Source organism: Puma concolor, chromosome A1 (assembly GCF_028749965.1).
Source record: "Puma concolor isolate L17-30 chromosome A1, mPumCon1.1.hap2, whole genome shotgun sequence".
NCBI lineage: Eukaryota > Metazoa > Chordata > Mammalia > Carnivora > Felidae > Puma > Puma concolor.
The window spans coordinates 62940165-62953555 of NC_141667.1; the positions used below are offsets into that span (position 1 = coordinate 62940165).

Consider the following 13391-nt stretch of genomic DNA (forward strand, 5'->3'; position numbering starts at 1 on the left):
TCCTGCCAAGTGGAGAGAAACCACTTCCCTATCAATAATCGCTGGGCCAAGTTTCAGCTCAGGACGAACGAGAGTGCCAAGTTTCAGAGCAAGTGACACTTAAGGATGGCAAAGATTGTGAAGCACAAAGCAGAGGAGTGGTATGGCTTCCAAAGACGGCCATTTAATACTCTCTCCCAGGGGGTGGGGGGGTGGGAGGGGTGGGAAGAGACGTCTGGCGAGCCATCCTGACACAGCAGGGAATGCCTGAGCCTCCAAATCCTTCTGGGCTAGCAAATAAAAAACCAAAACCCAACAGGATTAGCCTAAAAGATATCGCACCATGGCCTTGACAGAAAACCCGGGCAAGCTGTCCAACTAGGCCAGGGATGTGGGAGCCTTCAGATCTCAGCTCTTCAGAAGTGATGGGGATCCAACCTCACCTAGTGCTGATAAAGGAGGTGAGAAAGGTGATGTAGAGACGCTGCTCCTACCTCTCCCAAGCCTCCTGGAGCCAGCGGAGGGCCCACAGAGGAATGGGTGCTGAGTCACAGCAGGAGGGAGGCCCAGGGTCAAGAGCAGAGAGGAAGGAGGGAAGAAGGAAGCACCTTTATCCAGGGCTGCCTTAGTCGGTTGAGCATCCAACTCTTGATTTCAGCCCAGGTCATCATCTCAGTTTGTGAGTTCGAGCCCCTGCTTGGGATTCTCAATCTCTCTCTCTCTCTCTCTCTCTGCTTCTCCCCCCCCAAAATAAACATTAAAAAACAAAAGAGTCTTCAAAATGTATTATTACAAAGAAGACAATCAAACCACCCATAATCCCTTGAGCAGACCTAGAAGGTATCACGCTAAGTGAAACAAAATGAGATGGAAAGACAAACACCTTATGATTTCACTTTTATAAGGAATCTAAAAAACACACAAATGAACCAACAGACTCTTAAATACAGAGAACTGGTTGTTGCCAGAGGGGAGGTGGGTGGGGGATGGTGAAATAAAGGGGATTAAGAGGTACAAACATCCAGTTATAAAATAAGTCATGGAGATAAAAATTACAGTATAGGGGATGTAGTCAATGATACTGTGATAATGTTGTTTGGGGACAGATGGCAACCGCTGACCGTGGTGAGCACGGAGTTTTACACTGAACTACTGAATCGTTACATGGTCCACGTAATAGAACACTGTGCATTAATTATACTTCAGTTAAAGAAAAACACCCAGAATCCCAGAGAAAACTGCCTGCAGCACTTTGTAGCACCTCTTGCCTGTGCCTGCTGTGGCTGAACCCACCCTAACATTTCCCAGCTGTGTGACCCCAGGGGACTTATGTGGCCTCTCTGTCCCTCACTCTCCTCCTTTTGCTAAGCAGTTCCTGCCTCGCGGGCTGTTGTGGGCATTCATTGAGCTAATTAATATGTGACCGATGCTCGGGGCAGGGCTGGCCCGAAGTGAACACCCCACAAGTGTTTGTTCACTACTCTCTCTCTCCACGGATATGTTCTCCCATACCTTATAAAAGTGGGGTTAAACCGTACACACTGATTTGTCATTTTCACTTCACTGACCAGTATGCTCGTGTATTGTATGCGGTGACGGTCATGCCATTAACAAGGCGTCACGATCGGCCCTGTGGATCACAGACACTCTGCCGCGGCATCAGCTCCAATAGCTGCAGACTGCTCCGCTAAAGGGCAAGGCCATGACAGGCCGGACATATGGTCAGGCCACTCCACGCCGTCACATGGTGCTGCATCCAGGGGCCCGAGACTCCATCACGAGATGCCAGACAGCTCTCCAAATGGCTGGGCCGCTTCATGCCTCACGGTCGTGCAGGCTGACAGCCCTCCCCACGCCCTGGCTGACACGAGATGTAATAAATATGTGAAGCGAGGCGCAGGCCAGTCCTGCTGTATCCTGGCTGCGTGTCCTTGGGTACTGGCCTCATAAGACTGCAGGTGGTAAAGACACAGACCTGTCGAATCACCACAAGATGAAACTAGTAACATTAATTATACATTACAGCACATGTACGTAAATTATACTTCAGTTAAAAAAAAAAAAAAAAACACACCCATACTCCCAGAAAAACTGCCGTGAGCATTTGGGAATACCTCCTGCCGGTATTCCATGGTGCGGGACAAGAATTACGTCCCACTTGTGAGACGAACGGTATTATCCCCATTTTGCAGAAAAGGACACCGAGGCTCAGAGGGGTAACGTCACTCGCCTAAAGTCACACAGCAAAATGACGACAATGGCCGAGCCGGGACTCCTGCACCACCAAGTAGGAGCCTCGGAGGCGGGGCTCCCGTGGGAGGTGGGAGGTGCTCCACAGGCCTTCTGAGGTTCACCTTGTCGGCCTCAGACGGTCTACAGACAGAGCAGAGCCTCGGCCAGAGCCGGCACCGGTTCCTCATTACTGTAGGCACCAGTCCCCTGCTCCCTCCTTGGCCAACAGAAGCAGCAGTGGGTTTCCTGTCACCTCAAAGCGGGGTGGGGGTGGAGGGCACTCGATGGAGGAGGAGGCTTGAATAAGAGCCAGGGGACCAGAGCCCACGAAGCGGCAAAACAAAGGTAGAAAGAATCTCCAGGCCAAACAGGGAAGCAGGCCAGCTCCGATGGGGTCATTGCCTCAGGGTGACAAAGCCAGCTTTGATGGTGGCAACAGCCTCAGGGGCCAAGAATTGGGCCTGGGCTCCCAGACAGAACAGGCCGGAGCTTTCCAGGAAGGAGGGCAAAGGCAGGCGTGCCCTCTGGGGCATGAATGTTGCTCTTTTACCACCCAGAGCGGCCCTGGACCCAACGGAGCAGGCAGGGAGCGAACTTCCCAAAGGCTGGGTGGAGCCTCTTTATCACGTTCTTGGGCAGGAGAGCAAGAAGCTTCCGGCTGACCCCCAGGAACCCGAAACACCAACTTCTATGTAAGAAGCAGCCTCCTGCATGACCAGAAAGGGGAGGCGGACCAGGGGCCTCCAGGGACTCTGCCTGCCAACCCTCAGGAGCCAGGTGTGCTGGTCAACCAGCAGGAATAATCATCAGCACCACAAAGGCATTTACTTCTCCCTCCATTCTGAGCACTATGGATGGTAAGGACTGGCCAGGTCTCCATCTTCTATTAAGTTTTCTAAGGGAAGCGCTATCTCGATCCTCATTTTACAGCTCAAGATGCTGAGGCTCAGAGAGGTGAGGCGACTTTCCCAAAGTCACACAGCAAGGAGGCAGGGAAACTAGGAGAAAGCTCAGCAGGGATCCCTGTGCCTATACTCATTAGCACAGTGCTGGGCCTGCCTACAGAGAAGAAGCTAGGGCTAGCATTTACTCATTCGTTGTTCATTCACACAGGAGAAATTAACTAAGCATCTGCTATGAGCATCTACTATGTTGGCCACAAAAAAAATGGAGAACTCCCTGCCTGCGGGGACCTTACATCTTCCAGAGAGGAAAGAAAAATAAACAAAACACGCAAAAGAAACCCAGTCTGTGGCTGGAGCTCCGAAAGAAATCAGCAGGGAACTGTCACCATGGCCAAGGAGGGGTAGTCAGAGGAGGCCTGAGAAGGGACGTGTCAATCGAGACCCAGAGGATGAGAAGGAGCCCTGGTTGCACAGAGTAGTGGGAAGAGAGTGGGAGGCAGAGACAGCAGCAAGTGCAAAGGTCCTGAGACAGAAAAGGGATGTCCCTCCTTCAACTCCTCTCAGTAGCCCCTCCCCCACTGGACAGAGGCTGGCTACAGTTAACGCTTTAGTCACTAGCACAGTGGTTAATCCTCTGGAGTCTCAGGGCCTCAATTCTGGTTCTGGTATTGCCTGTTAGTGAGAAAACAAAATAAGCAAGCTATGGGGAAAGGAAGGGAAAAAAAAAAAAAGTGTAGCAAAGGGGAAAGCAGAGAGAAAGGGGAAGAGAGAAAAGAGTGAGTGAAGAGGAAGGTCAGCGCAGGGGAGGAGGGAGAAGGGGGGTGGGGAGAAAGGGGAAGGGAGGAAGAAGCTCTTCAGAGTAACATGCCTCCCTACCCTGCTGGCAGCACTCAGGGGCACCCAGAACCTTAGGATGCTGTGGCACCAGCACGCCCACACCCACCAGAGCCCCAGGAGGAGGCCAGGAGCACCCAGCTTCCCCCGCCACTTCCTCTGTGAGCCTGAGCCCTGCCTACACTAGTCACCACTTCCTCTGCATGTGAGAGGCCGCCGCCCCCATCTCGGGGCCCGGACCCAGCTAAGGTTGAGCCAGGCCTACGGAGGAGGGTCACGTCGCTGGGCACAGAAACGCCAAGGCCACAAGGAGACACCACACTGAGGTGGCCCGGGAATCTCTCCTCACACTAAGCCCCCTCGTCTTTCCCTCCATATTGTACAGTAGAAAAGGCTCAGGCTCCTAGCCAGAGACATCTAGGTTCAAGTCCCAGCCTTGCCACGGAGAAGCGGTGTGAGCCGAAGCAAGTCCATCCAGGTACCTCTCTGGGCCTCTGCTTCGTCAGGTGCGGAGAGAGGATGCTAACTAACCCTTGCCCTTCCCGAGGTTGGCAGAAACATCAACGATGAACGGATAAGAAGAGCAACTCCCCGCTCATTTATCTTGTTCACCTTGGAACCCACAGCGCCTGGCACACGGGAAGTGCTCAATTAATAATTCCAATGGCTACCCTGGATTTGAGCTCTTCCAAGGTCCTGGGCCAAGTGGTTTACCACTTGGGTTATTTCACTCTCCAACCACCCTGCAGCAGCACTACTCCCAGTGCCGTTTTGCAGCTAAAGACACAGAGGCACGCGGGTAAGTACTTCTCTCAGGATCACCGCAAGAGGCAGCGAGCCAGGCTGTAACTCCAGAAACTCATCCAAGTTCCTACGCCATCTCTGATCCCGGGCAAATGTGAGTTTCCCTTCCCACCTCATCCTCTCTAACTTCTTGCCTCTTCCTAACTACCATCCCTTGCTCTCTAGAATCTTCCATGCCTCCCACCCCTGGTACAACATCTCATTCTTGGACTGGATGCCTTCCATCAGTGCTTCTCCCTGGGCTCTGACTTGGGCCCCAACCACAGCTCTGGCCTTTCCTCTTACCCCCACCTACTCCAGCCAGCAGGGTGTAGCCACTCTGTCCCAGCCTTCACTCATTAATGGCTACCCCGGCCTTGGGCAGCCAGGAACCCTGGCTCTGACATCCCCCACCTCCCTCCTCTGGTGACCATCCAAAACTAGCTCCACTCTAACACTGCGGGAGGCTGATCTGGTCAGGCCCTGGACACAGGGCAGGCAGGACATTAGCTGAGCTCCAAACCAACACAACCAAATTCCTCAGCTTGGCATTCAAGGCCTTCTTGACTGGGCCCCCAAATAGTATTCTTGATCTGGCCCTGCCCTAGCCAGCCCCTACGGCCATGCCCAGCTCCCAAACCCACTGACCACTGGACTTGAGGCGGCAACAGAAATGTGTAGAGGGGCCCAGGAGGAAGGCACAAGGTGTTGGTAAACGTCAGAGGCCAGATCTGCACTGTACCGAACAGCGGTCACATGTCACCACTGAGCCCCTGAAATGTGGCTAGCCCAGATTGAGAGGTGCTGGAAACACAAAACACAAACCAATTGTAAAGACTTACTATGGAGGGGCGCCTGGGTGGCGCAGTCGGTTAAGCGTCCGACTTCAGCCAGGTCACGATCTCGCGGTCCGTGAGTTCGAGCCCCGCATCAGGCTCTGGGCTGATGGCTCGGAGCCTGGAGCCTGTTTCCGATTCTGTGTCTCCCTCTCTCTCTGCCCCTCCCCCGTTCATGCTCTGTCTCTCTCTGTCCCCAAAATAAATAAAAAACGTTGAAAAAAAAAATTTAAAAAAAAAAGACTTACTATGGAATAAGAATATTAAATATCTCTTTTATTCTATACTGATTATATCCTGAAATGATACTTTGGATATATTGGGTTAAATAGAATATACTATTAAACTGGTGGCCACCAGCAAAATAACATAAAAACAGGAAGGGGGACAAAACATAAGAGGCTCCTAAATACAAAGAACAAACTGAGGGTTGTGGGTGGGGGGATGGGCTAAATGGGTGATGGGCATTGAGGAGGACACTTGTTGGGACGAGCACTGGGAGTTCTACGTAGGGGATGAATCGCTAGATTCTACTCCTGAAATCAACATTGCACTATATGCTAACTAACTTGGATGTGAATTGAAAAATAAGAACCAACAAACAAAAAACTGCTGGCCAATAGACACATGAAAAGACGCTCACCGTCACTGATTATCAGGAAAATGCAAATCAAAACCACAATGATACCACCTCAACTCAGAATGACTAGTATCAAAAACAAGAAACAAGTGTTGGTGAGGATGTGCAGAAAAAGGGACCCTCATGCACTGCTGGCGGGAAGGCAAACGGCTGAAGCTACTGTGGAAAACCGGACAGAAGTTCCTCAAAAACGTAAAAATAGAAATACTGCACAATCCAGTATTTCTACTACCAGGTATTTACCCAAAGAAAGTGAAAACACGAATTCAAAAAGACATATGCACCTCGATGTTTGCTGCAGCAGTATTTAAATAGCCAAGATATGGAAGCAACTCGTGTGTCCAGTGGTAGATAGATGGATAAAGAAGACTTTATATGTTACTATTAATCAGCCATAAAAAGAAATGAGATCTTGCCATCTGGGACAACATGGATGGACCCAGAGGGTATAATGCTAAGTGAAGTAAGTCAGAGAAAGACCAGTGCCATATGATTTCACTTATATGTGGAATCTAGGGAAAAAAAGCAAACAAAGCAACCAAAAACAGACTCATAAATACAGAGAACAGATTGGTGGTAGCCAGAGGGAAGGGGGGGGCTTTTATGTGACACATGATTTCAAAATGCTGGCAATCGCTTCAAATTTGGTTCAGCCACCGTGGGAGTCACACAAATCAGTGTGCAGGCTGGCAACCTCAGGCCTCACTATCTGACCTCTCTCCTGGCCCAGGCTTCCTTCTCTCCAGCTTGCTATCACCACCCCACCTGCCCTGCCTGGTGGAAGCCTTCCCCTTTCTCCACTTTCCCCAGCAGAACCCCCTGTGTCCTCCCCCCACCAAGCAGCAGAGGAGGCTGCTGGCACCACGGAGCACCTCCTCTGAGCCAACTGCTGTGCCCTTCGTGGGGGGTGAGTCCTAGTCTCAGCCCCACTGTACACATGAGAAAACTGAGGCTCAGATCGCACAGCTGCTAAGTGGGACAGCCAGGATTCGAATGCTGGTCCACCTAGCTGCAAGGCCTGAGTCTCCCATCCTACACTCAGGGACCTGACCCGCAGACACGAATAAATACTGTTTGCCATACTGAATCGAGCCAGCTCACTCCAATGAGGCAGTGGTGCCCAACTAGAGCAATTCTGCTCCCCAGAGAGCAGGCGGCAACGTCTGGAGACATTTCAGGCCGTCACAACTAGGGGGGCCGAGGGGAGGGTGGTGCTGGCCCTGGTGGCACTTCTAACGAGTGGAAACGAAGGATGCTGCTAACACCCAATAATGCACGGACAGCCCCTACAACAAAGGATTCCTGCCCAAAATGTCAACAGTGCCGAGGTGGCGAGCCCTGGCATAAGAACCAAGCTACTGTCACCAGCTAGACCCCCAAGACCTGTCCTGTACTGCTCACCGGCTTGTTCCCACAGACCTTTGTCCCACCTTTTTCCTCAGGCTCTTCTTTCCAACTATCTCTTAACTCGGGCAAAAGGCGCGATGGACACAGCATCCTCGAAGGAAATCGAAACTACCCCTCAAGCAAGAAGGACGGCCAGGACAAACTCCGCCGGCCCAGACCCCCCGGACCATTTTGAGCTCAACCCCCAACCCACACCTGCACAGATGGACCACGGAGGAACCTGTGGAATGACTGACAGTTACCGTTCCCTCATTACAATACTAAAATCTCCGCCCAAGGAGCACAAGCCTCATTTACGTGACTCAGAATATACTTATCGGTATGTTTCCTTCAGGTACATGCCCGACTTTATGCCGGCTTCTACCTGGGGCCGAGGCTCCCCTTTCTAATTATTCATCCCAACCCTAAATAAAAGGAGCCCATTCACCCTTGCTCCGGGAGTCACGGCTTTGGAAGTTATTCCCCGTGATGTGCTTATTTGCCACAAGTTTTTGCGGGACAATTCCACCTGTACCTGTGACTCACCAAGGAGCGAACTCACGCTGGTTCTGTGTCACTACAAACACGAACGTATTTCTTCCTGGTCCCCAGTTAAACAGCAGTAACTGGCCAGGACCTTCTCTTTGTGATACCAAGAGCATCAACAATAACAAAGTATCTTCCTTTCCTGCCCACTTCCTGGGTGGGGATCAGGAGCTACAAGCACCTTGGCCCTCCTATCCTCTGACTTATCACCTTCATTTACAGACAAGAGCCTGAGGCTCAGAGTGGGAGGTCACTGGCTCAGGTGGAAACCCAGATCTTGCTGACCCTCAAACTTCTTCCCTTAATCACCCTGCTGTACTGCCCTAAGCGGCAGCTGGCACAGGGCTATTTTCTGGGGGCTTTGGGGTGGCAGTCCCTGCGGTTGTCCCCTGGTCTGGGTAACCTCCAGAGGTCAGGGGACCCAGATGGAAGTGGGGGTGGGGATCTGGTTAGCTGTTTAGCTCACATCGCCAGGGCCTGCTCTGGAGCCAGCCAGAAAAGGTCTCAGAGCTGAATCAGCTGCTCAAGAGACACCCCCACCCCCGCCACCCCACCCCGCAAGGTGGGCAACACCCCAGGAAGCTAGGGCCACTTGAGTTTAGGATCGAGCCAGGAACACACTCACAATAGCATGGACTTCTATTTAGAAACACTAGGCTGAGCGGAAATAAGGTTACTGCCTGGGGGCAGATCTCTTTCCGGAGGAGGAGGAGGGGAGGCGCACAGGCCAAGCCCTCGGCAGCCCCAGAGGAAGCGGAAACCGGGCCTTAAAACTAAGGGCAGGAGAGGAGGTGAAAGCATGACTCTGGCCGGGAGGGGCGGAAGGCCTGACAGCTGGCTCCCACCTCACCAAACGTCCCCTTTGTCGGCTTTGTCATCTGAAATCGCAGGGCAGGATATGGCACTTGAAGGGTGAGGGTTAACAATGGCTCTCTGGGTCCAAGGGCACCTGAGGTCCCCAAGGAGGGCAGGCCTTTCCAAGACCCCAGAGAACTCGAGGATTGGCCCTTAGCGAGAGCAAGGGGCAAAAGGAAGCCTCTACTAACTTCTCTCATTTTCTTTTAAAAATCATCCTCAAATAGGCATACCCTTCAACCCAGTAAAGCCCTTCTGGGAGTCTAGCCTGAAAAAGGATTTAAAACACAAAAAGAACTTTACCAGCAAAACTCATCATCAACGTACAGCTCAGCCATAATGCTCACTTTGGACACGCCAACTCGGTCCCAAGACTACTGATATATTACGGAACAATTTCATCAAGACGCTTAAATGTGAATTTGCTCACGGGCAGTTTTGTCTGCCAGAAACACTAGGTGAACACGGAAAACTGCATCCACCCAAACCAAGCTGCAAAGAAATGCCCACAACACACAGGCATGCACCTCAAACATCTGTCAGCGGCCTCTGGGCCACAGCCCTCCACATCTGGGGTCCCACCTAGTGCCGGATTTCAGATAACCCTCCTCCCACGGCTTCACCTGTCCTAACGCACCCACGGCCACAGCACCCGGCAGCTCTTTTTCACCATAAAGTGCTATATTTATTGTAGTATGTTTGTATTTCTTATCTGCAAAACTTGTGTACAACTGTACCACGGGGTTCTTAGCTTTTTTTTTTTTTTTATGGGCTCCTGCTGCCATTTTTTAAGCACTGCCCTTAGTAGCATGTCTTATAAGGCGTCCATTCTTTACTGATTTTGCACAGCTCCAAAATTTTTAGGAACGCTTATTTACAGTACAGCAGAACTGACTATATTATGTACAGTGCTTAACACAGCACACAGCACTTAATAAGCATTTAATCGTTTTTTTAAAAATCATTTAATTTAAAAAAAAAATTAAATATCCAGTAAGATTAAGAGCAAGGCGGTACTGAGCCATCACAGAAAGTATGTAGGAAGCATTTAGAATAATACAGAAAGATGTTTTAGGAACGAAAGACAGTATACAACACTGTAGGTATGTATGATTGTATGATTCCAACCCTGCATTAAAACATTTTTCTCACCATAAAAGCTGATAAAGTCTGTAAGAAAATATATCAAAATGTCAAAAGCAATGGATGGGACTTATTAGGATGGTGTTTTTCTTTTTACCTAAAGAAAAAAAAAAAACGTTCTTTGCAAAATCATAAGGCTTTTAACAGCTCACAAGCGGCATAAGATCAGAACCAAAATAGTTTTTTTTAAGAAGCAGAAAAATGGGGCGCCTGGCTGGTTCAGTCAGTGGAGCATGTGACTCCTGGTGTCAGGGCTGTGAGTCTGAGTCCCACATTGGGGGTAGAGGTTACTTAAAAATAAAATCTTTAAAAAGAAAAAAAAAAAGGCAGAAAAATAATCTCAGACTGCTAAGTCAACTCTTAAAGTTTATTTTTATTTTGAGGGGCACCTGGGTGGCTGGGTCAGTTGAGCCTCTGACTTCGGCTCAGGTCATAATCTCGAGGTTCATGAGTTTGAGCCCCGTGTCAGGCTCTATGCTGACAGCTCAGAGCCTGGAACCTGCTTCAGATTCTGTGTCTCCCTCTCTCTCTGGACCTCCCCCGCTCACACACACACTCTCACTCTCTCTCTCTCTCAAAAATAAACAATTAAAAAAAGAAAAGTTTATTTTTATTTTAAGAGAGAGCATGCACAGGAGAGGGGCAGAGAGAAAAGGAGAGAGAGAGAATCTCAAGCAGGCTCTGGTGTTGTCAGTGGGGAGTCCAACATGAGGCTTGAACTCACAAACCCATAAACTGTGAGATCATGATCTGAGCCAAAACCAAGAGTCTGCCGCTCAACCAACTGAGCCACCCAGGCACCCCCAACCCAACTCTTGATGTTTGCTCACTCTGTGCTCAGCACACGAGTACCATCTTGCCGCTATAACAGCAACCACAACCTGCTTAAAGGCAGCTTCGTTCTACTCAATAGGATATCAAACACTCCCTCCCCTTTCTACCTTGTCTTCAGAATAAAGATGATTTTTTTTTAAGAAGAATTTTGAAATGGGGACGCCTGGGTGGCTCAGTTGGCTGGGCAGCCGATTTCGGCTCAGGTCATGATCTCACAGTTCATGGGTTCGAGCCCCACATCAGGCTCTGTGCTGACAGCTCAGAGCCTGGAGCCTGCTTCGGATTCTGTGTCTCCCTCTCTCTGTCTGCCCCTCCCCGGCTCACGGTATCTCTCTGTCTCTCAAAACTGAATAAACATTTAAAAAATAAATTAAGAAAAAAAAAAGAATTTTGAAATGATATAAGAAATTTGAAACCATATATATGGTAACATTTGCTTTGTACCTAGTAATAAGCTAGAAATGATTTTCTTTTGAAATCCATTTGCATCCCACAAGGATTAGGTGAGAAGGACCCTGACTCCGCCCAAAATTAATCCAACCCTCCTCTCTCTCCTGAGGCCAAATGTCGGTTTATCAGGGAGAAGGGGAGCAAAGGGGCTCCCTATCTTGAGACTGCTAATGTTTAGGCTTTGAGCTTCTGCAAGACTCATCAGGAAACCTGTCATCAGTCTTGTCCTGACACGCATCTGACAAATTGGGATCCCTAAGGCGTCATAGGCCAGGGAAGTCCTCGGGAAGGTCTTCACCACGTGGGGAGCCAGGAGAACCTGTTCCTTCTAAGACAGAAAGACTAGACGGTACCATTACTTCCCCAGTTCACAGCCAGCTAGTTCCCCAGGCACTGTGTCAAAACGTTAAGTCCTGGGCCCAGCCATAAAACCTAGATGGACCTTCCGGCCTTTGCTGCCATGGTGGCCACGCCAGGGAACAATGAAGTGGGAAAGAGTTATGGTCCCTGATTAGAGTCTTTAGTAAAGCAATACCTGCTTCAACGTCAACGTCAAGGGACCGAGCAAGCAGTACTTCAGAATAGGAAGCCTGGGTGACAGGGATCTCCCATCCAGGATGGGTCTTCCTTAGCTGGTAACTAAGGCAAGTGTTAAACTGAAGCTCAGAGCCCTGGGTTCTAGTCCCTTCTTCTCCCAGGGCCCCAGTATCAGTATCCCCACACACAACATGAGGTCGGGTTAGATCAGTGGGTCACACCCTAAGCCCAAGCAGGTGACCTAATAAATTGTCCACGAGTATCAGCCATCACACAGCTCTCTTGGCCTAGCTCTCCCTTGTCTTAATTATGAGAAAATCAGGGGTTCTGAGATGGTGTGAGGCAGCTCACAGCTTGGGGAACTAGATTCACTTAAAAAGGGTCCCCTTACTCTGGAGATACCAGGAGACAAAGCAACTTGTGAATCAGATGCACTCCTCTGCATGAAACTTCCAGAGTAGCAAGGGAGTTTTACAGGGCTAAAGCAGGCAGAAATGACAAGTGAAACTGACAAGGGGGAAATCTTAACCAGTATAAAAGCAAAGTTCTGCATTTAGGTTTGAAAGAAAATGATCCATATGGAGCCAGGATACACTGGGAGAGGGGGACAAGACTGCGATTGAAAGCCAGCCCCTAACAGACAAGAAACATCAGTGAGACCCAACAGTGTGAGCTAAAAACACCAACTGCATCTTCTGGACAAAAAGGATGTGGTAAGCTGACCAAGGGTCCAGCTGCCCTCGTGGTGGTCAGGGCACATCTGGAAGAGCAGGCTCCCACTGGAGAAGGCAGCATGTCCAGGAAGAGAGCTGCAAGGCTGAGGGCAGTTTCCTGGGGCCACCAGGAGGAAGACGCAGCTGTGAGAAGGGTAAAGAAGAGATGTGCCAAGTTAAGAATGTGCTGGCTGTCCTCAAAGACAGCAGAGCCCTCAAGCAGAGAAGGGCAGCAAATCAAGGCAGCCAGAAAGCCACGGGTGTGAGTGACACAGAGGCCTGCTTCTCCAACCACAGGACCTCTGCTCCAGTGGGGGTTCCACCCTGTAACAGGAAGTGCGGGCTCTGAGGAGAGGTGGTGAGGTAACAACACAGGCACCCAGCGGGCCTGGATGGCCTCAAAACTGCCCCTAGGCGCAGTGCTTCTCAAACTCAGTGCGCTTAGCAATCACCTGAGCATCTTGTTAAAATGCAGGCTCTAATTGAGCAGGGCTGGGGCGGGACCTGCAAGTCTGCATTTCTAACAAGCTCCCAGGTGATGCTAATGCCAGGGACTACACTTTGGTAACTAGGCTCTAGACCACTTGCAGGGCAGAACAAGTCCTGAGCAGGTGGGTCTGGAGAAGCCCCCTCTGTGGGCCACCCTCCTGAAAGGGCAATCCTGGGGTCAGAGTGGGGTACAAGCTAACTGGAGCCCCAAGAACGGTGATCGTGCCTT

General features: G+C 50.4%; 1 protein-coding gene across 2 annotated transcripts in view; it reads right to left on the reverse strand.

Annotated features, from left to right (window-relative positions):
• Positions 1–13391, reverse strand: part of STK10 (serine/threonine kinase 10) — a 118879-nt gene that overhangs the window by 104092 nt on the left and 1396 nt on the right. The window contains exon 1 of one of the 2 annotated variants that reach the window (XM_086715158.1): positions 8142–8268. The exons of the other annotated variant lie outside the window; for it this stretch is intronic. The gene's annotated coding sequence lies outside the window, so the exon portion shown is untranslated. Of the gene's footprint in view, positions 1–8141; positions 8269–13391 lie in introns of those variants that run through there. 2 annotated transcript variants of the gene reach the window in all.